Raw genomic sequence first — 21911 nt, 5'->3', positions numbered from 1 at the left:
TATCCCCCTTATACTGACTAGGAAGGGGTCCCTACTTGGACAAAGGTGGAAACCATTGCCTACTAGAGACCCTCATTTCTAACACTCCCACCCAGAACTCGCATTACACCACACCTCAAGAAACTACAGTGGCTCCTGATACACATTCAAGAAACTCCACAACTCAGGCCCCAACTATCTGAACAGTCGCACCTCCTTCCTACAACCATCCAGACACCTCCACTCCAGAGGGCTCCTACTCACCAACATACCACGTATACAAACCCCAAATCAGGAGGATGACGCGCTCTTACATTGCTCCTAAAGAGTGTAATGACCTTCTTCTCTACATCAGAGCCTTCTCCACTCTTCTTGAATTCTGCAAGAAGTTCAAGACCTGGCTTTTCAATTAACCAACCTCCCATAGGTAAGGCTAGGTGCACACACACACCTGCTTAGCTCCAGGGTACCTCCGTGGGCGCTAGTGCATGTTATAAATATACATAACATAACAGAAAAGTGAACAATTTTTGTATACGTGTGTTAACATTTGCAGGGCATTATGAGCACAAAACATGGTATGATTTACATAAGCCATGTCATCCTTGATCCAACTGGATGTCTAGTTTTGACATCCACCAAAAGATTGTCACTGAAGTTAAGTAACTTTTTCTTCTGAATAGATACCGTAACAGTACCCTCTGCCAGATGGTAGGTCTGAAGGTGCAGTCAGACTATGAAAGCCTGAAGCACAGGACAACCTAAATGTCCATCCTGTCAGACTTCTAAATCTAAGCAACAGAGCTTCACAAAGGTGTGAAGGAAAGCAGATGTCACCACATGACACATCTGTGCAAGAGGAATTTGAACAAAGACGTGGTCATTTGCCTAAAATGATTCACTATCCAGTGTACATTGATTTAATAGAGAGGAGACAGACAATATCATTTCCATCACCTCTGGTGGCAGGCTAAAGGAACTCAGGTGTCCTCATTTAATCTCCAGGCATGAAGTTGGAGGCTCTGTAGGTTGGGGTGCAGAACCTGCCCCTCCAACTTGGATAGGAGGTCCACGCCTGGGAGGAGTCAGAGGAGAGGGCACAGAGAGAGTTGCAGAAGGTCTGACCAGCACACCCTCCTAGGTCAATCCAGGGCAATTAGAATCACTTGGGCCTGGTCTTGGTCCAATTTCCAATAACACCGGAGCAATTAAGGGTATGGGTGAAATGCATAGTGAAGCAAACAATTCTAGAGCACCAAAACCGGAAGCAACCAAGTCTACCCGCAGCGGAAACTGGAGGGCACAGATCTGTGTGGAGTGCACCTTCTTGCAAGTGGCAAAGAGGTCCACCTGAAGAGTGCCCAACATAGCGAAGAGGTTTTGACCATCTCCATGTGAAGATGCCATTTGTGGTTGGCAAGATGATAATGACTCAGGCTGTCGGCTCTGATATTCAAAGAGCCTGCCAGATGTTTGGCAACCAGTTAGATGCTATGCACTTGTTCCCAGGCCCAGAGCCTCAGAGCTTCCCAGCAGAGAATATGGGACCCAACACCTCCCTGCCTGTGTATATACTACATTACAGTTGTTTTGTCTATCAAGATCTGAAAAAATTGGCCACGGGGGGTAAAGCGTTCAGCCGGAGCAAGTTGAACCTACTCTTCTGAAGACCAGAGGCCTCAGATCTCAAGTTCCTCCAGATACGTAAGCTGGATGCATCTGTTTCTACTGTGACCACTGCTGGTGGTGTATCTGAGGGGAGAGGTGAGCAACACTCCTTGGTTTTCCATGAAGCAGAACTAAGCATTCATCACTAAGATTTCTGAGGTGGTGTGTGTTGTCAAGAAATCTCAATCTGCTGTGGCAACACTGCATCAGTAGGTGATAAGCATATTGACGACCATCGCAGAAGCTGGCTTGCCCAAGCCACCTTGATGGGTTCAAGTAAGGTCTTGTTAAAAGGTAGCAATGGTTCCGATGCCATTGAAGTGAATTGCAGAATATTGGTCAAGATGTTTGTCCGAGTCTCTACTGTGCATAATAACAGTTTCAACACTTTTGCCGCTTTTCTCAAAACCATGTGGAAGAAGGCAATTTCAGAAGATTATGATTCAAAAAGGCACTGCATCTTTGTTTCTGGAGAGTTATGAAGACCACAGGTGTTTTGTAGTGCAAGTACTCAGTTGTGTCCACATGTTAAGGAGGCAGCAAATTGGCCACCTCACTGCTGTTGTCATCTTCATGGGTGTTGGAAAGTGGGTTATTGGTAAGAGCAAATGTAGGTCTGCCACTGGCAATAAGGCCACTAACACATGGTAGGACTCAGCATAGGTCTTAGAAACGTATTCCTATGCTCAACCCTTGTTAACGTGGCTGCGAGCAAACAGGCTTAACTTCAAAGACAGGTATGTAAAACCTTTTTTTTTAAATCAGTAAATAATTAAGACACAACACATATTAAAAATCCAACACCAATTTATAAAAATAAGAAATAGTTTTAAAATGACACCAAAAAGATAATAAATTCAATGTAGGGAACTGGAGACATGAATTTTCAAAGATTTAATAAAATATAGCATTCAGAAGAATATAGCACCATATTGTGATACCTGCTCGCGATAGACCGGGCCAAAGTCAAAGTTTTAGGCCGGGCGTGATGGAGCCCTGAGTGGCTACAGCTCGTGGCAGGTCCCGATCTCAGTTTCTACCTTCACAGTTAGAAACTTTTCTGGAGCTTTTATTCTCGAGGCCCCTCGCAGCTCCCAGCCAGTCTGGATTCGGTGAGGGTTCGCCTGGATTGACTTGTGACGAGGTCCCGGCCAACTTTCCTGGAGCGGACTTTGAAAAATTTTCAAGATCGCTTCAGCGGGGCAACCCAGGAATCCAGGCCGGCACGCGATGGAAGGCAGGCAGCTTGGCGTTCGCGGTTGCTCCCGGTCACCTTTTCTACGAGTGGACTTAGAAACTTTTCTGGAGCTTTTTCTCGTGGGGTCTCTCGATGCTCTTCATGTAGCCGGATCCGGTGCGGATTCGCCGGCTTCAGATTTCTTCTAGTCCCAGTTAATCTCTGGCTCGATGGAGCTTTTAGTGGCACGAACCTGGTTGGCTTGGCCGGCTCGCATTTGAAGGCAGGCGGCCTGGCTGGGCAGGTTGAGTCGGTCCCTCTATGGAGCTTTTTTTTTTAAGTTGCTCCAAAGTTCTCCAAACTTTTTGAACTTCTTCCTGAAGTTCCTCAAGGGGTCCCAAAGTGTCTCAAACTCACTCCAAGCGTCCGAAAGCTCCAAGATGGTCCTTGAAAGTTGACTCCTTCAGTTCCCACAATCCACTGGTACAAAACCCTTACAAATCCGCTGGTGGTTCTCCAAGGTGCGGATTTAGTTGGTGATGTTCCAGATGAGCTCTTTTAACCTGTAACTTTCAGGGAGTCCACTCTTTAGTTCTTTTTCAGCAAGATAATCCACAGGGTTGTAGTTTCAGATGGTGCAGACTTCAGAGGTAAGGCCTTAGAAATCGTTGCGCAGCAAAACTTCTCAACAGGGCACTTCTTGCTTCAGTAAGTTTCAAGCAGCAGACCTGGAGTGCTCTGGCCCTCTCAGACACGTATTCCAAGTTCTCTGGGTCAAGCAGGAGGTCACTTCTGACCAATGGGAGCAGGGTAACTCCTCCAAGATATGAACACATCCTGTAGAGTGTGGCATTATTTGGTCCCAGAGTCCATCAAATCTTTCAAATCCATAATGGCTGATTTCTCCGGAAGGTAAGAGCTGGCTAAACACACCCCTAGGATATCTAATTTACTTAGACTCTCCTCCCTGCATCTGCTCCTACCTTCCTGAATCCTGCCATCTGCCTAAGGTGGGAAGTTCAGAGTTGTAAATAACACTGTTCTCTGCTCTCCTCTTTGAAGAACATAGTTTACGACCCCTCCCCTGGCCTGGCATCCCTATGGAACAGCACACTGCCCTGCCAGCAGAGCTGGTTAACCCCAGGGGCACTTTATCACCTCCATAAGGCAGCCTGGCTAATCCACTTAACTCTGACCAATCATGGCAGACCACTGGAAGGCTGTATTAGGACTTGCAAACAAGAAAGTCTTATAACTTCCTGTATGTACACTTTAGGAGTAATTCAACAATACGATATTGTTGGATTTATTAATACCATTCTGGGAAGTCTTTGAATGGTATTTCTAGCCCTCTCCTATCAAGAGTTATTAATCAATAACTTCCTACCATGTTAACTTATGTAACAGGGGACTTGCAATGGGAAAAATGACTTGGGCCATTTTTCCAGTACCAGGACTTACAAAAACATATTTTATAAGTACTTGTCTTATATCTACAGGAACCCCACCCCATGTGCAACTAAGGGAGACTTTAGGGGTTCTGAATCTGTAGAAATATTGCAGATCCTCCCTCCACAGTGCTCGTAGCATCAAAGTCGAATGTGAGCAGCACTTTACTGCAATGTGAAGAGTGAAATGTGAAATTTCACTTTACCCAGGCATATAAAAATTCATTTTATAAGGGTGTACTTTATACATACCTAACCCCACCACCCCTGGGATACCTAGGAGAGACCCTGGGGGTCCCTAATATGCCAAAACATTGTAGGGTATCCACTTTTAAGTGCCCCAAACACCAAAGTCGAGTTTGGGCACAATTTACTTTTTAAAAGCAGTCCTGGCAATCAGGGCTGTTTTTAAACTGACCTCAGGCTTCAGCAGTGCACACATGCAAGTGCAAAAAGAGCTTCTGGCCTCTAAACTGCCATGCCCTAGAGTATTAGGGACTTCTATGTAGTTTCAACCCCCTTGCCCTATTATATACTAGGGGCCGATAGTGGAGGTCATGCCAATCACAGAGGTACCCCGCCATACCATTGTGTACCCTAGTGTATGTAGGTGTTTTAACTGTATTCTAATGTGTCTCTTTCAGCATAGCACTGGCCCTGGGCCTGGTTAGGCAGAGCCCAGGGCCAGCCAGAGTCAGTTACCACCAGTATCAGTCAGCAAAAAGTTGGGGGGTGCCTAGGGCACAGGATGACTTTGCAGCAATGGGGAATTAATTATGGCATCTGAATATGGTCGGAATCTGCCTGAAGATGTTATCCATCATTTGAAGTACTGATGTTGCAGAGTGGGCCCAGATTGTGATTCCAGCCTGCACCTGAACATGTCGGCCAATTGCTGTGCTTTCCTGTTGGATCGCCTGAAAACGGGCTCACTTTTTGAGTTCTATGAGGGGCTGACGTCAGAGAATGCTTTCCTGTTGGCATCACTGGTGCCGTTGGTGGCTCTAGTGTTGGTGGAGGAACCACTGGCAGGGGTCTTGGCTGGCGCTATTGCAGATCCAGCAGGCATTGGCGGTGTGCCTTGCAAAATGCCTCTGTGGTCAAAACAGTGCCATGGGCAAACCCCCCAGTGGCAACCCAGTCAAAGTCATGAATAGAACCATAGTGCCCACCAGCGCAACACAGGAGAATACTGCATTCCTGAAGAGCACCATCATGGCGTGAAGGAACTGCACTGGGCTTGCTTCCAGTGCCAGAAGCTCTGGGTAAGCTGGGATCGGTGCAAGACACAGAAGCAGCATTAGTGGCAGTACTGGCAACAGAGCCAGATGAGGAGCAGACAAAGGATCAGGAACTGAAGCCAGAACTGATGCTGTCAGTGGAATGTACTCAAGGGGAGTAATGTCCAACAATTCTGGCTCCAAAGATGAATCGGCAGGAGAGTGAAAGCATTGAGGTGACCTACTCTTGAGTCTGAGTGATGTTGAGGTGTGTGATCTATCCTTCTTCTTTTCTTCTTATGCTTCCTCCTCTTGATGACTTGGAAGAGGGAGAAGAGTGAAACTTTGAGCCTGACCTCAACTGCGAACTGTGTTAGCTACAGCACTCATTGCATGTGTAGGATCAAATGAGCTGAAGTCGAGTTTTGATCCCGAGGTGCACTGGTACAGCTCCTGGGGAGTCAGAGATGTACATTTGTCCATGACAGGAGAGAAAGACCTGAAACTTCACTTCTTCCCTCAGCACTGCATACATTTGTAAGAATTTGATTGAAAAATGTCAAAAAACTCACAGCGAGCATCTCTGGCTCTGTGAAAAAGGACATGGTAAAAAGGGAGCTGACATTAGGGCACCGGGGTGGTGTAATATGGCTCCAGGGACATCACACCTGCACTGCATCCATCACAAAGATGGAGCCAGCCCCATCTATTCAAAAGCTGAGGAATCTGCATGGTGAGCTTGGCTAGTATATGTTCCTGTGAGAGAGAGACTGGAGGAAATTTTTTGGGGGGGAAACTTTTTTTAAATCTGGCAAACATCATGTTCAGCACTATCTCGCCAAAAAAGATGAGGGACATCTGGCACACAGCGAAAAAAACATTAAGATGTGTAGATGTTAAAAATAAGCCAAGATGGGGAACGCTGGATGGTAGCAATTTTGTGGAACCCTGCAGGTCCTGGACGTTTACATCAGAGGAATTCAAGGAAAATGTGTAGTTTTTGCAAAGTTTGAGGTTTGCAGGGCATTGTGGTAAGAAACAATTGTGGGATCCATATGAGACACACAACGCCGGCCTTTTGTGAATGTTTAGTTTCAGAAATGTCTGGGTTTGGTAGGTTTCCCTGGGTGGCCGTACAGTCAGACCCAAATACTGCCTCCAGCCCTATTGCAGATTTCTCCATGTTGATTTTTGGAGCCTCTGTGCTGCAGAAATTAGGATCATCCACGCATGGTGGGTACTGTTTTTATCTGGACAAGTGGGGGAAAGCAGGGTGGTAGGAAATGTGTTATTCCCTAAGGATTCTGGAACTTCCCTTCACAGAAATGTGAGAACATACATGATTTTAGGCAAAGTTGAAATTTGTAGAGTGTTGAGGTTACGAAAACATTGTGGGTGTATAATCTGCAACGTGAGCTTTAGTTGGTTTCCCTGAGTGGCAGAGTACGGGCAACGAATAGAGCAACCGTTCATCATGGAAACTAAGAAGCAATTTGGCTTTTACTCCTTCTCTGTCAGTCTACATGTCAAAACTACGGCTGAAATAATCCTAATTTCCTCTGGCGTGCCATAGCAATGGGGCTCTGCTCCCCCGATGGGCAGAAACACCATCTGGGTTTCAGGGCTGGAGGATAGGCCCAGTACCAGGGAGGTCCACCAACACATCATATATTTTTTCTGCAGTAAAAATTAGTGAAAAATACAGTTAAATAAATCCCTGGTTTCTAGTGTGTTTTCTGCCTTCCCCAGGGGCCGATTGGAGGACAGAAAGACAATTTGGTCTGCTGGTGGGGGGAGCTCAGCCCAACACACAGTGTGGGTGCCCCCACCAAAAATAGTCTACTCTTAAAAAAATTGGGGTCTAGTTGGGTTTCAGCCTTCCCAGGGGGCAGATTGTGGTTGAACACCCACGTCTACACCCAGGGGTCAAAAAGGCTAATGGGGCCCCTGGTGGGAGTGGGGGGGGGGGGTTAGCACAGACCCATGCCCGGGGTGTACTCTCCCCAAAGAATAGTTCTCTAAAAACGCTCTGGTGGCTAGTGGGCTACCTGCCTCCTTAGGGGGCAAACCGGTTAGGCTTGAACAACCCCATCAGCTTGGGGGGCAGAAAGACTACTGGCCCCTGGTGGGGGGGGTGCAAAGGCCCATGCTCAGGAGAGCACCCCTCCACCAAAAACTAGTCTAATCTAACTTTTCCTGTGGGCTTCTGCCCCCTAAGGGGGCAGATTGGGGGTGAACACCCCATCCACTCCCCGGGAGGGCAATAAGACTAATATGGCCCAGCGGTGGGGACAGGCCCATGCTCTGAGGGCACAATCCCCCACCCAAAAGGAGTTTTCCTATCTCCAGAGACTAGTAATGTAGGATGCACAGACTGAGGGCCCGATTCACAAACTAACTTAAGACAAAATGCTAAACTTACTACTTTTGGTATTCACAGAAGGCATTTAGTAGTAGTAAAGTTAAGATTTAGTCTCACGTTTATCTTAAGTCTGTCTTAAGTTTGTCTTAAGTCTGTCCTAAGTTTGTCTTAAGTCTGTCTTAAGTCTGTCTTAAGTCTGAAGTCTGTCTTAAGTCTGTCCTACTACTTTTGGTATTCACCAGTCCTAAGACAGTCTTAAAACAAACTTAGGACAGACTTAAGACAGGCTTAAGACAGACTTAAGACAGACTTAAGACAGACTTAAGACAGACTTAAGACAGACTTACGACTTAAGACTACTACTAAATGCCTTCTGTGAATACCAAAAGTAGTAAGTTTAGGATTTTGCCTTAAGTAAGTTCCGTGAATCTGGCCCACAGTGTATAAAAGGGTCACTTCGAGAAGAGATACTGAAGTAAACAATAGAAACTGAATTTTTGGCAAAATTAATCATTTGGGCAGGCACTCTACATCACGCACAAGGTCACATCAAAAATGTTTTTATAACATTTATATTACACTATTTATAACAAACAGCAGATATGAACACAGGGATACATTTCCCAGAGCTAGAGGCTTAAATTAATATATGGACAAAGAGAAGAACTAAATGCCCCTTTCACTCTAGAAGAAATAATGGAGGCCATTAAAGCTCTTAACACAAGTAAGATAACAGGGAAAGGCGTACCTCCTGCTGTATGGCACCAAAACTATAATGACATGCTACCATCATAACTCCTGTAAATTTACCAAGACACTTTAGAACTAGGTGAATTACCGAAATACGTGCAGGAGGTATTAATTGTAGTGCTATTAACACAAGATAAAGACCCATTAGAGTGTAAAGTATGCACGCCTTTGTGGTTACTTAATAAGAATGACAAAATCCTGGGTAAGGTATTGGTGCTTCAACGTTACAAAATTATCAGCCCACTGATACACGCAGACCAATGCACGTTCATTCCGAGCAGAAGAATTGCTCTTGCTCTTGTTATGGGTGAAAATGAAAACACAGATAAGGAAATGGCCCTAACAGCTTTAGACACAGACAAGGCCTTCAACACGGATTGATGGAAATAACTTTTTGCAATATTACATGTCATGAACTTCAGTCCTGCATTTAGCAGGATGGTTTTAAAATGCTATACACAAAACCTGAGTCAGAACTACTGGGTTCATCTAGGAGGACTGTGAGGTGTCATATGTCCCCACCACTGTTTGCCCTAGTGTAATACTACCATTAATACTGATAATTATAAAGGCCTACACATGATTTAATTTCAGTCATATAGTTATCTTCCTGAGGCAATTCCTCGTAATCTATCATCTAAATCACCATATGAATACAAATGTATCCACTCAAGACATAGTTCCATGACATTCATGCTATATACTCAAAATAAATAATCACTTGAAATTCTTCTATGACATCAGACTTGAACTAGTGATCTATTACATCCGTATGAAGTCATCCTCCATTCAATGAACAAGTGTTATTTCCACAATCAGTTTTTTTTCATAAAATCTATTTGTAGGTGATCAAAACTAAGGGCCAGATGTAGGTAAATCAGAAATACCGATTTCTTAAAAGCAAATTTTACCAATTCGCTATTAAGAAATCAGTATTTCCTATGTAGGTAAAGATTCGCTAAAAAATACTGAATCCTTAATATTCCTTATTACCAAATCGGTAATTGAGATTCGGTAATAAGGAATACCTACCCATTCATTTCTATGGGCTTGGAGGCCCATAGGAATGAATGTGAAGACATTCAGTATTAGCGATTCGGTATTACCGAATCGGTAATACCAGGAGGTATTTCAAGGGTGCCATGGTGTCCAATGGCACCCCTGAAATGTGCATGTTTGCACATGTGACGCACATACATGCCCTGAGGGCATGGATGTGTGCCACATGGCACTTTTAAAAAAGCAAAAAAGTGCTATTTCAAGGGAAATCGGTAATTACCATCAACTTGAAGTTGGTGGTAATTGTCGATTTCTTAAGGCTCAAAAGCACTCTTTAATGTGCTTTCTACATTGCATTTAAGGAATCGGTATTACCGATTCCTTGCAAGAGCAATAACAAATCGGTATTAAGGAATTGGTATTTACCTATTCCTTATTTACAGATTCCTTACCTACATTAGGAATGGCTAAATACCGGTCGGTAACGCTGAAATTACCGACCGGTATTTAGCCACCTACATCTGGCCCTGAATTCTCAAAGTTAAGTCTGTGTCTTGAAACAAAATGAACAAGTCCATCACATCTAAATATTGATAGCTTATGAATGTACCTCAATTCAATATCCAATACGAAGCATGGAAATAAAAATTCATAGTCCAATATCCTAAAATCATTGTTAATTGGTTAGTGTTAATTAATTCCATACATCACCAAACAACAGCAGATTGTTAGAAATGGGGTTCTCTAGTTTGCAATGGTTTGCACCTTTATCCAAGTAGGGACCCTTGCTTCTAGTCAGGGTCAGGATAAGGGAGTTACGTCTTTAGACAACCCCTCCTCACCCCTTTGGTTGCTTGGCACGAGCAGACAGCCTTATCTCAGAGGCAGAGTGTAAAGCATTTGGCCACAAATACCATAATACAGTGAAAACACTATAAATGGACACCACAACAGTTTAGAACAATAGGTCATCTTTATCTAAACCAAACAAGACCAAAACGACAAAAATCCAGCATGCAATAATCACAAATATGCACTTTGCAAGAATAACCTTAGAAATGCAGTTCCTTAAAGTCGGTAGCTCCGTCATGTGCTACTGCGGTACTGAAAACAACCAAATCCAACAGTTTACATCGATGGCAGTAGCAGCAGTCGTCGTCATCGTTGAGAACAGGGTTGTGTTACGAAGTGCAGCGGTGCCCTCTGTGGTGCCTTCAGGTCACTGAACTGCCAGAGGTCTTGATGGCGGTGTTGGGTTGCAGTTTCTATCTGTGGCAATTGAGACACGTGGTCCGAGAGGCGGTACCCCGAGGAAGGTGAAGTCTTTGCTGCTCCTGAGACTTCTTGAGCAGGGGGTAAGATCTACCTCAAGCCGTTGGAGAAACTCACACAAAGAAGCTGCAGAAAGTTCAGTCCAGTCCTTTCTCTGCCCAAGATAGAAGCAGCTACTGCAGATCAACACAGCAAAGCACACAGCAAAGTGGTAATCTCTCCTCACAGCGTCCCCAGCTCTTCTTCTTGGCAGGTTCCTTGATCTAAGTGAGTTCTAAAGTCCTGGGGTCTGGGCCCCAATATTTATATCACATTCCCCTTTGATCTCTTGTGGCAGAGAGTGTCTGTGCTCAGTCCAAACCAGTTCTGTCCTCTCTGGTCCAGCTTCCTGGTAGGAGGTGAAGACAGCATTGTCCAAGGCAGAGCAGGCCTATTCAGGTGCAAGGAAATCTCCTCCCACTACTCTAAATGCAATCCAGGTCTATGAGCCCAGCCCTGACTCATCCAGGAAAGGAAGAACACACCTCAAACCCCCAGTGGCTGTCTGAAGAGAATGCACTTCCCCAGCCCCTGTCACTCCAAAGCCAGGCAGTCAATCCACAAATCAGCAGATGTACATAGGACAGTTAAGCAAGAAAATACTCACTTTCGAAAAGTGGTATTTTCAAACACACAATATAGGAATCATCTTTACTAAAAGATGCATTTTTATATGCTGAGTTCAGGCATACCATACTCAACCCCATCTCTCTATCTGTCCCAGTGGGAAGTTATACGTAGAAGACGTTACAAATTAACTTCAAATCTATCATGGCGGACGTGTAGTGCAGATGCTCCGTCCATAGCCCTTCGATACTCGCTGCTAATCCTGTCTACCCTCTACGCAACCACCTCAATCTTTGGCCCGGACCTGCACCAGACGAGCGGCGGACAGTGGTGGCGAGCTACCCTCCTTGGACGCCGCCTACCGCCTTGGTGAGCTGCTGCGACCGCTGGGGCCTCCTGCGCTGAGGGAAGCCGCGGCCTCGATTAGCCCTGAGGCCTGCCCACCGCTGACTGCCGACGAACTACCAACGGGACACCGGAGGTGTACTAGGGCGCGGGGCTGTGCACGTCGCAACCGGAGGGCCGGCAATTCATCCTGCAATCACCAGACAGGCTTCCCACACGCCGGTGGACCACCGGGACCCGCTCTGCCCTGATTCCCCGGCTTGCGACCGGAGGAACACCGGACCGCGCTGCACCCCCTGGACTGCTGCGGGGGCGCCTGCGTCCGACGAATGAGGACACTGAGTGCGCTAGGTAGAGGACGCTGGAGCCCTGAGCTCTGCTGTGGCTGCGAGGGACACTCGGCGGCGGCCCGGCGGGCCTGAGCACCGAGGAAGCGACGCCGGCGCCATTTTGCCTCCACTCTGAACATCAGCAGCCCCGTGAGGAACGCAGAGGACGTCGGCATCACCAGCAATTCCTGAGAACAGCGGGGGACACACAGATCTGGGGTAGGGACGCAGCATCAGCGCGACCCCTGCAGCCACGCTGCCACTGCAGGCCCAGGACAGCATCGAGGGGTCCGGCTACCTGGGGACCCACGTGGCGAACCACTGACTGCAAGACCGCCTTCGTGGGGTCAGGTGAGAAGCGCCATACCGCTATTCTGCCCCTGGTGGTCCTCCCCCCCTCCTGCAACCACTTGCCCGTACCTGCCACCAAGCCGGGACCACTGCGGCAGTTACACGGGGGTACCCCCACGGAACAACGCCACACAGACCAGGCACGCCGTCTCTACTACACCGCTCTTGACCCTATCCGGCACCAGGGGGACACCGCTCCTATTGCCTTCCCCGCTGAGATACCGGTGGCCGCGTGGAGATCCACGGCATACATAGCGGTGCCCTGAGGGCTTTATCATCAGCGGACGGAAACGCGGCCACTCCGACGCTGCTCTGCATACTAGGTCGATGGGACGAAACAGGGGCAAGACCCAGGACCCCGGTGCATCGACGGACCTACAATCCACCGGCTCGGAGGACCCTCTTTCCTCCTCGAATATGGACGTTATCCCGCCGACTGGGAAGGGATCGCAGGATGCCAAATTAGATCTTATCCTCAACGATATACGAGCCACACGGGAAGCGCTGGAAACGCGTATCGACAACATGGCGATTGGTCTCTCGTTGCTTCGAGCAGATCACAATAAACTTGCAGAGAGGGTCTCCGAACAGAAACTGGCACTGAATGATCTCATGCCCCAACAAACGGAGCACTCGACGAAACTGGAAGGCGTGGAAAAACAGCTCAAGCAGTTATGGGACAAGGTGGACGACGCGGAAGGACGTGCCCGCCGCAACAACGTCCGCATCTTAGGCATTCCAGAACGCAGCAAGGGGAGGAACCCTACCCAATTTGTGGAGGACTGGCTCCGTCGACTGGTGGGTCCAGAAGATCTTACTGCCCTGTACAGCGTAGAGAGGGCACATAGGATACCGTCCAAACCGCCGCAACCAGGTGCGCCCCCACGTCCTTTGATCGCACGCCTCCTCCACTACAAGGACCGCAACACTGTGCTACGCGTGGCCCGAGAGAAGGCACCGATTCGCTATGAAGACAAGAATATCTCCGTGTATCCTGACTTCACGCCCACGGTCCAGCGTGCCAGATCCACCTTCCTGGGGGTGAAACGCAAGTTGCGTGAGAGAGACTTGAAATATGCCCTTCTGTTCCCTGCACGCCTTAAGATACTACACAGTAACAAGTCATATTTCTTTGATTCGCCAGAAGAAGCAGCAGACTGGATGGAGGTGACGTTAACTCCGCCAGCCCCGCAGGACCCTTTTCTGGCCGCTAGGGGAAAAGGCCGTCGGAATCATTCGGATCGGCAAAGTGCCACATCGGACACCGGACAAGCCCCGCCGCAGAGGACAGCGCCGACGGATGCGGCCGCTACGAACCAGCCAGCGGGCCCCACAACGGTGATGCAATTGACGGAGGAGGCACTCGCCGCCCATGATGCGGGCACAGCTAAAGACCTGATTAGCAACTCCGACACGCGCACAGAAGTGTCAGGATCGGCGGACAGTATACAAGTCTTCCCCAAGATCACGGCGCAGACAGCGGAAGATTTTTGACATCATCATCATGACCGCACTCCGGGTGGTAATGTATTGACTGTATTATTCCTTGCACACAGGTGGGTTGCTTGAGGGGTTGATTTCCTAAGGGCCGCCGTGTCATCGCAGGCCAGTACAAGTACGGCGATAGTAGTCTGCGCCCCCCACCGCAGGCACATGGAACTGTTTGCCTTCTGCCCCTGTTGGGCATCATGGTTCGGACCTCGAGCCCGTTGGCCTGGGGACCTTTGTATTCAGGGATTAACTGTTTGTTTGACACTCCTCCTCTGCAATAAGAAGTACCAGGCGCGTGCGCCCACATACTCATTTATGCCGCGCTTCACGACCAGTCATGGGGCCACTTAATGTTTATAATTTGTGCACCTGGAATGTGCGGGGCATGGGCTCGATACATAAACGGCACAGGATACTCGCCCAGCTGAACCGCAGGGGCATTATGATGGCCTGCCTACAAGAGACACACCTGAACTGTGCTGAAAGTTTGAAACTGCATAAGAAGTGGAAGGGCCAATTTTTCGCTACGTCCTATTCTGCATTCTCTAGGGGGGCCGCTATTTGGCTCCGTAATTCTGTCCCCTTTAAGCCACTGGAGCAAAGAATTGACAAGGAGGGTAGATATGTATTTGTGAGGGGCTTACTGGATGGGGCTACTGTTGTGCTTGGCTGTGTATATTCTCCAAACTCGGGACAATCTGATTTTTTGATCAATGTCAACGGGGTCCTTGCAGATTGGGCGGAACACCACTGGGTGGTTGGAGGGGACTTCAATGCTGTGTTGGATGTTGCCCTGGACAGATCGCACCCCCCCCTACACGCCACGGAAAGCAGGCGACAGGCGGATGCACTGACACAGTGGGCGGAGGGATGGGATTTATCAGATGCATGGCGCAGTACACATCCACAGGACAGGGAATATACCTTTTTCTCCCCTCTGCACAGGCTCCACACCAGGATAGACTGCATTTTTTGCTCCCGTTCCTTACTAGGATCGGTTGTTCAAGCCCAGCACATGGGAAAGACCCTGTCTGATCACAATCCAGTTGAGCTGATTTGGCAATGGGGCCAACAGACGACCCCAATCCCGACCTGGAGATTGTCCACAGAGCTACTGGAAGATGCAGTCTTCAAGTCCACTATGGTGGATGCCATTGAGGGTTATTTTGCCACAAATGACACTGCCAGCTCCCGACAATTGGAATGGGACACCTTTAAAGTTTTCATCAGGGGGGAGGCGATGGCCGCTAGAGTGGGCATGAGAAGGGCAGTCATTGCAGATCTAAAAGACGTGGAGAGTAGACTGGCATCGCTGGAGTGCGAGGCCGCGGGCACGAACACACATTTCACGCCACTGCTGGATGCACATGTGAAACACGCTGAACTACTAGAAGACTTGAGATTGTTAGACTACAGGGAATACACAACGAGACAACACACACAGGCAGATAGGACGGGCGCTCTACTGGCCCGTATCATACGTGACTCCCCAGTGCACCACCCCATCTTAGAAGTACTAGACCTAGACGACATACTAGTTTCGACTCAAGTGGGAATCAACACCGCGTTCGAGGACTATTACACCACGCTTTACAGCCCACACAGCTGCCTCTCACAGACTGCATTCGAGGGATTCATGAGGGATTTAGAGCTGCCCAAACTCACGGACAGGCAAAGCGACGATTTGAAGCGTAACATTTCTATCGCGGAGATGAGGCAGGCAATGCGCGCACTCCCGAGAAACAAAACCCCTGGGACGGACGGCTTACCGGCCGAGTTCTATACCACATTTATTGATCTGCTAGCCCCGCGCCTCCATGCCATTTATTTGGAAGCGCTACGGACTGACTGCTTACTGCAGTCCTCCCTCCAAGCTTTGATAACCTCCCTCTTAAAGCCGGGTAAGGATGGGCTGCACCTTGCTAGCTACAGACCCTTATCTCTACTTAACACCGATTACAAGATTCTGAGTAAAGTGCTAGCGACAAGACTGGCACAATACATACCGCAACTGATTCATCCTGACCAGTGCGGATTTGTACCGGGCAGGAGCACGGCCATGAATCTTAGACGCTTGGCCCAGCTGATGCTACGTGACCCGACAGCCCTAGGCTCGGAGGGATGCATCTCATTGGACCTGAAGCAGGCTTTCGATTCCCTCAGATGGGATTTCATGTTCGCTGTGTTCACGAGGTTCGGAATCCCTCAAGAATATATAGCGTGGGTCAAGCTGCTATACACACACCCTACGGCTCGGGTGCGCACATCCAGATACATCTCGGGTCCCGTAGCTATAGCGAGGGGTACAAGGCAGGGTTGCCCCCTCTCCCCGCTCCTCTTCATTCTAGCGCTAGAACCGCTGCTCTGTAAACTCCGGACTGTGGCCCCACACCGTGGAATTAGGAGGGGTGAGACAACACATACAGTGTCCGCCTACGCTGACGACATTATCCTGTACCTGCATAACCTGCGAGGCGACCTGGACCCTATCCCTTCTATATTTGAGGACTTTAGATCGTTATCTGGCCTCACCATAAGCGAACCTAAGTCCTACGGGTTTACCTTTGCCACCGCTGACTCGACTACGCCACTGCCCTTTGCGCCACACGCGTTTCAGATGGCGGATACTACCTTCCGATACCTCGGAATGCAGGTTTACAGGGATGCCGAAATGATGGTTGACGGCAACCTTGGAAGGGCTATGAGGACACTTAAATCCCAGATACAATTCTGGTTGTCACTCCCTCTCTCGGTGGCCGTCAGGATCGCCATTTCCAAGATGGTGATGCTTCCCCGTCTCATTTACTACTTTACAAATTTACCGTTCCTGATCCCTGCCACGACGTTCAAAACGCTGGACACGCTCCTTACGGAACTCATATGGGGACAAGGGGGGAGGCGCATAGGCCTCGCTAAGTTGCAACTCACAACCAGCGCGGGAGGTATGGGAGTACCAGACTTCAGGGCCTACAACTTTGCATGTCAACTGCAATGGCTGGCCTATTGGCTTGCTGGTAGAAACCTACATGAGATTGACATGGTGGAAGACGATCGCACTAAGGGGAGGATCCATGTCCTGCTCCTGCCCCGCTCGGAACTGCCGAGTGACACCTCACCACTTCTCCGACTTGCAATACAATACTGGCGGAAGGCGGTGAAGTACACGACTCCGCTGTCATCTTATGCCCCCACAATTCCGCTACTGGGTATGCCCTAGGGGTCGGGACCGCTCACGACACGAAAACTAGAGCCATGGCACGACGCAGGTGTGACACGCGTAGGAGACCTTTTTGCTGAAGGGCGGATGCTGTCATTTGCAGACTTCAGGACAGCGCATGGCATGCCCGGGGGATCGTTCCTTATGCATGCTGGCATCCGCCACTATGTACTGGAGAAGTGGGCGCCTGGGGGGGTGGAACCACCCACGAACCCCTTGCTGACGATGCAACACCTCATGGGAACGGGAAGCCATCTGACAAAATGGCTCGCTGCTAGCATTAGAACGGGGCGAGCGGTTTCACTGTCACCTCTCAGAACCAAATGGGAGGGCGATATAGGGAGGCCATTACGGGACAAGGAATGGGAGCGGATCCTTCAATTCCCCAAAAAAGTAGCCAGGAACCCCAAATTTAAGTTCATCCAACTAATGATCCTGCATAGAGCATACTTAACACCACACCGTTTACATGCAATGTTCCCCAATGCCACTGACACCTGCCCTAGATGCGCTATTGATGATGCGTCACTGACACATATGTTGTGGAGCTGCCCCAAACTGGGTTATTTCTGGACTACTATTAATGACTCACTTACGGACGCAGGTGCGTTGACGCAGACGCTCACACTGGAATACACGCTCCTGGGGTTGGGTCCAGCAGCGCGTAAGAGAAGCGTGGCAACACGTTTTGCTGATATAGCCGTGTTGCTTGCGAAACGTGCCGTCACGATGAGGTGGAAGTCTCCCAAACCGCCTGACCCCGATTTATGGAAAACGGAAATGTTACGCTGGGGTAAAGCAGAAGGTGAAGCGCTACAGCGCGAAGAACGCAGAGGCCTCAGGAAAACACCGATCTCATTAGATTGGTTTACTATACTAGGGAGGTTTGAGACAGGGGGTGACGAAGAGTCTGATACTTCGATACCGTAAACTGTAATATGTATTGCTGTTGATGGACTTCCATGTGCCTTGCACAAACAGGCTGCACTAGATTGTGATACGGGATACCCCGTGATACTATTGCTTATGCCACTGACTGGTTGTGTAAAAATGCAAAACTATGAATATTAGAATTGATCTGACTGTTGGGTGCGTCCTGGTACTAACTACTGTATGCATACGTACAATGGGAGTGTCTAGGGTGGGACTTTTTCTGTGGGTGGAGGGAGGGATTTCTGTAATTTTTAAGGGGTTTGTCTAATTGCCTGAAATCACAACAAAAGTTAAAATGTATACTATTCACACTGTTACTGAGCCCGATGGAGCTGCCTTAATTCTAAATATGTCCTATGTTAACGACACTGTGCAAATGCTCTGATTACCCTGCTAATAAACAGATTTAAAAAAAAAAAGGGACAGATAGCCTTTCCATAGTGAAAAACAAAATTGTATACTCTATTTCACGATCAGGACATGTCATACACACAAGTACATGTCCTACCTTTCACATACACTGCACCCTGCCCACAGGGGTACCTGGGCCTATCTTAGGGGTGACTCAGATGTAAGCAAAGGGAAGGTTAGGACTCGGCAAGTGGGTGCACTTGCCAAGTCGACATGGCAATAAAAACTGTGAGCAGACACTGCAATAGCAGGTCTGAGATACCTTTACATGGGTACTTCTGTGGGTGGCACAATTAGCGCTGCAGCCCACTTAGTAGCATTTGATTTACAGGTCCTGGCACTCTTTGTGCACTTCACTAGGGACTTACCAGTACATCAAACATGCCAATCATTGAGATACCAATCCATAACATAATTTACATAGGGTGGACTTGCACTTTGGCACTGATCAGCAATGGCAAAGTGTCCAGAGCATCTAGACCAGCAATAATACAGGGAGCAGAGGCAAAAAGACAGGGGAAACCCACGCCAAGGATGCCAGGTCTAATAGAGATGCTTCACGTAATAATTCCAATAGTTTCAGAAGATGCCAACACCATATTAGGAAGCATGAAGACTAGGCTGGATATATTCTAAATTCCTAAAATGCGCTATTTCTCTCCTGCGTCGAACATCATTTTAACTCACTCCCAGTTTGTAGTTCATTTCAAGTGAGCTAATTTCATTGGATGTTTTCATGTTAAGGTTAGCAATTAGTAAGTTATTTTCTTGATACTATTTGCATTCCATTTAATCGTATTCTTTCCTGTAATACAATCCCTTCTGATCAACATCTGATTTTAAAGCCATCATGATACCTAGCAGCCTACAAATCCCGTAATTACTTTCAAGATTATGGAATATAACTGTATGATTGCAACCTCACAGGGCTTAATTCACAGAGGTAAACTTATACTTTTTGTAAGTTTATGTTTGTTTTTAATTCACAAAACTGCATTTTAATTGTAACTTTATGAGTGCGGAGACTACGTAGTCAGGGCGGGGAACTCGCACATAAAAAGATAGAGCATGCCTATCTTTTTATGTGCGGAGTTGTCTGCCCCGACTGTGGAGTCTCAGCACTCGTAAACATACGATTAAAATGCAGTTTTGTGAATTCCAAACAAACGTAAACCTACACAAGATGTATAAGTTTACCTTTGTGAATCAGGCTCATTGTATCTTTACATGCAGATGACCTTTTGATATTCCTGACAAAACCTGTAGAGCAGCTACAAAGTCTAGCAAGATAGATTAAACTTTTCAGCAATTAGTCCAGGCTAACAATAAACAGCCAAAAATCACAACTGTTCCCATTAGGAGCTCTTCCTTCGAGCGAATTTGGGTAACTGCCAAAGATGGAGATACCCTGGGTCAAAAATAATTCAATAACTTGGAATTGCTGTAAAATATACTGAAAGAAAAGTTCACAAGTTAAACACAGACACACTATTACACACCATAAATAACTCAATAACTCAGTACACTTCTGGACATCACTACTGCACTGATACAGGTCAGTGGTCATAACCAAAATGCTAATACTCCCTCAATGCTTATATTTATTCTAAAGTAGCATGTTCCCATTCCCACTGAAGACATTTATTGACAGAAATGGCAGTGGTGCAGGTAACAAAAACAAAGGGTAAAAATGCTACAACATATCCACCTGACATAAAAGCTCACTTATGGACAAGTGATGTATAATCTGAATGGACAAAGTGAATTTACAATGTGCCTTAAGAGCATTGGCACTGGACTATGAGGTTATTGTTTTGTACACAAATATAATGATGAAAATATATTTTTTTCAGAGTATTCTACTGATAATAACAACGTAATAGTATTTCTGATAGAAAAGGTAACGTGTTGTTTTATATTCAAAATAAATAATTAAAATATATAAATAGTTTTTTTAAAAGTGTATACTTGCTCTATCTCCTCAGGGGTTGCTAGAAATTGGGTTACCGGTTGACTGGGGTGTGAGCCCTAGTCAAGCAACAACCACAATCCTGGTCAGGGTGAGGCAAACCCCAAATTCACCTGCGCTCAACCCCCTAGTAGCTTGGCACAGAGCAGTCAGGTGTAAAGTATTCGTGCAACACTTCAAACACTAAAACAGTGAAAACACCACACAAAAAGATATCACATAAAGTTAGAAAAATAGAGCAGAATATTTATTAAATAAAACAAGACCAAAATGACAAAGATTCAATCAGTAAAACCAGAGTTGCTAGTTTTTTAAGGAAACACTGCAATAAAACGCCTAAAAGCATAAAGTGCAAACCGCGACTATCTGGCAAAGCTGGACCGGGTCAAAGTCAAAAGTTCAAGCCGACCACTATGGAGTATAGATCGGGTGCAGTCCCAGATTAGAACAGCTGAAGGTTTACCTTCTCAAGTGTTGTGCCAAGCGTCCCTTTTGTGTTGGACAGGGTCGCGAAAAGCAAGGATATCGTCGCTGACTGTGATGAGCATGGTGCAAGGAGCAGGTGGGGTGTTGCGGCGAGCAGGCTGGTGTGTCGCTGTGTTGGTTCCCCACGAGTGGTCGATGCTGCGATGTGAAGAGCCGGCGGTGGCTTGTGCTGATTTTTAGTGCGAGCAGTGCGGTTCCTGTGCAAATGGACCCATTTGGATTCGTGAAGAGTCCAAAAGCTTGACTTTAAGAGCTCAAGAGCCACACCAAAGGTCCAGGACCTGAGAGGCACCTCCTGGGGGTCAGCAACTTGCTGAAGAATTGACCAGGAGCGGTTGAGGAGCCTGTTAGGTCCCTGAGGTTCAGAACAGGAGGCTAATAGACTAGCCGTTTGAGTCAATCTCAGGTCCTAGGTTTAAGACAGGTTTTAAATGGTTCTCTGACCCGCCGTGGCCCCTGCACTCCTATGGACTTTCATGGTAGCAGGAGAGTCCCAGTACCTTCCACAACAGACCAACGTTTGTTGTGCTGGCAGTGGGATTTGAAGTTGATGGGTTTGGAAGTGACTGGCATATGCCTGAAATGGGCAAAATTGTTGGGGAAACTGCCTAGTAGCCAAAGCAAGACCCAAGGAGCAACCTGTGGCACAACTCTCTTTGAATCGCTCTGGAGCCGAATAAGCCTTCACACGAATAGAGTGCCAGTCATGAAATGGCATATGCATTAGGGATTCTTAGACATCCCCAGAGAAACACGTTGACCTCATCCAAGCATGGTGTCACAGCACCACACATGCAAATTGCCCGACCCAAGTAATCAGTCATGTCCAAGCCTGACTGGTTAAAAATGGTAGCTGCATTCCGTCCATGCTGAATAGTTTGCACTAGACATGCCTGCA

The 21911-nt window shown here is 47.5% G+C and overlaps 1 protein-coding gene across 3 annotated transcripts in view; it reads right to left on the bottom strand.

The window, feature by feature from the left end:
• Positions 1-21911, bottom strand: part of SYT14 (synaptotagmin 14) — a 761278-nt gene that overhangs the window by 193797 nt on the left and 545570 nt on the right. The window lies entirely within an intron of this gene.

This window comes from Lissotriton helveticus, chromosome 6 (assembly GCF_964261635.1).
Source record: "Lissotriton helveticus chromosome 6, aLisHel1.1, whole genome shotgun sequence".
NCBI classification, from domain to species: domain Eukaryota; kingdom Metazoa; phylum Chordata; class Amphibia; order Caudata; family Salamandridae; genus Lissotriton; species Lissotriton helveticus.
The sequence above is the reverse complement of the archived record's forward strand: the minus strand, read 5'-3'. Positions and strand labels throughout refer to the sequence as shown.